Source organism: Orcinus orca, chromosome 5 (genome assembly GCF_937001465.1).
Source record: "Orcinus orca chromosome 5, mOrcOrc1.1, whole genome shotgun sequence".
NCBI lineage: Eukaryota > Metazoa > Chordata > Mammalia > Artiodactyla > Delphinidae > Orcinus > Orcinus orca.
The window spans coordinates 125,845,563-125,850,361 of record NC_064563.1 but is presented as its reverse complement, the minus strand read 5'-3'; positions in this window follow the sequence as shown (position 1 = coordinate 125,850,361).

The following is a 4,799-nucleotide window of genomic DNA, read 5'->3' as shown; positions in this document are numbered from 1 at the left end:
ATGTGTAAAAAGTTCAAGGAACCAAAATGAGATCAGAGGGACTGGATGTAGATTTGTGGTGTGGATTTCATCTGGAGAGTGATCCAAGAAAACATTTAAAAGAACTTTGAGGTTATATGGAGCCTATAATATATCCTACAAGCAAGGATAAACTTTAAAGGGTCTAAAAATAGCACTTGAAAAGTATGGAAGTATCTGACATATGTTTTAATGAGGTTATAACTTAAAAATTTACAAGCATCCAGACACTAAATAGAAATAATAATACTTGGAGTTCCATATACTTCCTTCCAGGCCAAAGGGAAGAGGAGCAAACAGGTGTTAGGGAGATGCAGAGAGGAATTCTCTTAGGCACATGGCTAATTTTCCAGAAACATATCTGTTTTGAGCCAGGGGCAGGCATCTGTAGGAGGTCTTCTGAAAACTTTAATGTCATTTTGTCTGTTGGGCTATTATGGAATGCAAATCTTAAATTATAGTACTAAGTCAATTAAACCAATTAGGTTATATTTTAAACTTTCAATGTCTAGATAAACATTCTAAAAATTACTTGTAATGAATAATTATGTAAATATGATATTTAATGTTCAAGTAGTAAGATTGGTTTTCAAATGTGGCTTGCTAATAAGCTGATCTCATTTACAGTGTACAGAGAAATAAAATATGAATGGCTTATTTTTTTGTAAAGTAACATCTTAAAGGAACTGATGCCACTCGGGACTAAAATATAAAATAACTAAATCGAATCAATAAGTCACTGGATTACTGGATTGAACCACATTGTCAAATCCTTTAGTATCTGCTAATGTTAAAACTCTTCTTTATGACAATAAATAAAATTCCACTTTTTTGGAAGATGAGTTCAATCACCTAGTAACACAGGGAGTTCATAGGTTAAATAAAAACAGACATATATTTCACTATTGCAGACCACCTACCATCCATCAAAGATTTTTAAAAAATGAATTAAACTGAAAATCATCATTTTTCAGAAAGGGAACAAGAAAAATTGCTACAAGACTTACCTGTCATTTTGAAATAAACTCATGTCTCCTAAACGTTGCCTCTGATGACATTAAGATTGAAAGAAATGTCACTGAAGGCTCTCCCCTCTGAACCACAGGGCATTAGATCACATAGTTCAAAGATAACCTTTCTCAGTAACTGACAGTGCTATTCTCTTACTGAGTAAGATACTGTTACTACTATTGTTATACATATATTACATGTGTTTGGCAGTAAAAATCCAGTTAAACAATAGAGATAACTGAAATGATGCATTGTGCCATTTTATTACTTTTTTCTACATTCAGATTAATATTGTGATCAGTTCCTAAGGATTTGAAATCAGAGTCAATGAAAGCTTAAAAGATTTTACGTTAACAAATTAAGATTTAAATATCTTCCAACAAATCATAATATGATATTGAGAACCTGGAAAATATACTTGCTTTTCTAGATCCTATCTTGTGCAATTAGGAGCACTCTGAGAGGAAAACATTCTAAACATATACACAAGCCATAAGACAACAGAAGCTAGAAACATGTTACCATAACATAGGCTGTCTGTATTAATTCACTATGCCATTCATAAAGCCCCAGAGATAGTGAATCTTAACAATTTGCTCAGAGTTTTAGTCCATTTCTTACTATTCCTCATCATGCAGTTTTTATGTAATCAGAATTACCTCTTTATTCTTTCTCAAACAAGCCAACTTTATTCTTGTTTCCCCACCTTTGCAATTGCACTTACCTTTACTTCAAAAATATTTTGCTTCATCCTTTCGTTATCCAGATGCCAAATCTCCACAATATGGCAAAATCCCACCTGTAAATATAAAGATTTTCCTGATTACTTTTCTTTATTGCAATAGGAAACATTCATTTTTACTACAGAAAAATTGACTCTATGGGTTGGCAGAATGTAGGTTATAGGTCAGTTTTGGGTTAATTGAGCTCTGCTGAGTTTGGCTGGACTTGACTGGACTCAGATTAGCTCCATGCATCATCTAGTTCCAGAACACACTGTGAAGGATTAACCAACATCTGGGATATGTTGTTCTTAAGGAAGAGTTTGAAATAAATTACATAGATGTACCTAAAGATTCGGTGTGAACTGTTGTCTTGTGTAATGTCTACTCTCATTTCGTTGTCTAAAACAAATCACTTACACATGCCTTACATTGGAGGAGGAAATTATACTCCACTTTCTGGGAGATAGGACTATATAATACCCTTAGAAGGGAGAGAGCAGATATTCAAACAATAACATCAATTATTCCAGTCTGCACTCTTGATGGCATATAACTGGCTTTCCTCCTGCGTGAAAAAATGCACTCAATACTTCCCTTAGGAATAAAGCAAATGCATTTAATTAAGGCACAAAATGCAAAGTCCTACATTCCATGATCTCAATCAAGTCCAAATACAGTTCCTTTTGATCTGGAAACAAATGAACAAATAATACAAGCATATTCCTCATCCACACCCAATATTTTATGGTGAAACAGGGATACTCTAACCAAATAAACATACTCATTCAGATAGAGAAAAAGAAGAGACCCTCAGAGTCACTGCTGCATGGCAATTAATCCCTGTGTCACAGTAGTAAAGGTCTGCCATCACAGAATTTAGGGAATATTCCCTGATTAATCCCCAATTTAACCCACTCCTGTGTTGGTTACTGATCACCAATCCTTGTTTCTTGTAACTTAGACTTTGCTCTCCTAGAGGCTCTTCTTTCTTCATCACTCTCCTCAGTCACATCGAAAAGGCACATGGGAGAATCTGAGCACCGCAGAAGCTGAGTAACTTCCTGTTTCTGCCATTAGAAAATTGAGAGCCTAAGGCTTGTTTTGTATTTTAGTCTCAAACCAAGCTGGTGGCACTTTTGGAGATACAACTTTCAAAAACTTGTTGGCATTTAGCTCTTTGACTTCAGTCAGCCCCTTGTGCCAGCAGTCACACCCACAATTCTTTTTGAGATGTATCTCTTGTCTAGATGTCTTGATAGCTATTTTGATCTTACCAGGCTTTTTGGGGACCACACATTTGGTCTCTTTTCTCTGCTCATAAGTCAGTGAGAGGTCTTAACAAAGAGTTTGATGATCACCTCTCCCTCTGTGTCTTGATTTGGTGTTTTCCTTAAGACTTTGTCTTCATTGGCTTTTGTGGCTCAGGCCTTTTCTAAAGTTTATATTTGACTACTGTAGTTGAGTGCATCTTTCAAACCTGCAAGTCCTGAATTTTGGGAATTCTTTGTTTCATCTCTGATTGCCAACAGCCTAATTTTTTCTTAAACTCATCTCTTTTCTGTGGTATCATGCAAAACACAGCTAATAGCCAGTGTAGTGGGCACAAATTCATTAAGTATACTACCTAATTTTAAAATAGGCAGTAGTTTTACCAAACAATCTGGCAGAAATAACATTGGATTGTCATTTATCTAAACTTTATTAATGATGTCCACACTGCCTGACACTTGGCTCAAAGTCCGTAGCACCCTATTTTAGTTTTATAAATACTACAACAGCACTCTGACTCTAGTATTAATTTCTTTATAAGTCCTGGAATAACAACAGTGTCAAAATATCAGTTCTTTACAACATTTATGTTTTGCTCATGTTACAATAAGGACAAGTTGGCAGTTGCCCTGCTCTGCTCTCCTCCACATGTTTTCTCAGTCTGGGACTGAATAAAGCAACCTCTGTCTGGGGCATGGTATTCTTTCCTGGAACAAATAGCACCGAAATAAAAGAGAGACTGAGTCAGACCATGCAATCATATTAAAGTTTTGGTTTTGACATAATAAATATCACATTTACTCACATTCCATTGGTCAAAGCGTACTTCATGGTCAAGTTCAAAATGAAGTAAGGACATAATTTCTATCAACGGAGCTCCTGAGTAACTCCTGATAATGAATGGGGATCTATAAAGCGGTTATGAGGGAGAATAAATAGTTGGACAACAATCTATTCTGTTACTGATCCCTTTAATTTTATTTCTTTATACCCTGAAATTTTATATTCTTTTTTAATATAAACTTTTGTTTCAGGTTAGTAAATACTGACTTTCCAAATAGATTATAACCAATTTGATGCTAATTTTTTATCTTCCACAACTTTTAGTATATTTCTGAGGATATGATATTGATTGATTGATTATGAGGCCATATCAGCCCATCCATGTTTATGGATGAGTTTAATCCCCCTGCAGGATTTCTACTTATATGTGGGGCAGACAACTCTTTCTCAAATGTTTTGATTCTTACTGTACTACAATCACTTGTATACTTATCATTTCCATAGGGATAGAGGTTAAATAAAAGCTAATTCATCCTTTTCATAAGCCCTATATGTATATTTTAAAAAGAAAAATTACAACTAAAAGTAGTCTATTTTTGTTTTAAGGAATGTAAACTATATTCAGTAAATTGCTTGAAAAATGTAAATAGCAAGGAAAATATCTGTGACAATTCAGGTAAAGAAAACATAAAATATTTCCTGTATCCCCCTGAAAATTTTACCCTTGATGTCAACTGTATGCATTTCTATTACAAGAGAACATTAGTTAGGAATTACAGAAAAGCCTTGAGCTGGGGAAAAGTCTATTAGAGAGATTATGAGTCCTAGAAGATTCTCTGAGCAGTTCTACTGCTCTTGGGAATCTTCTAGGGCTCTGAAGTTTCAGAGTTTGGGGAGTTTTGCAGATTTTTTCAATGACATATCATATTCCAACTCCTATGTATGTGAATTTGTCACACATGATTTGTTATTATTAGTAAACATTTCCTTATT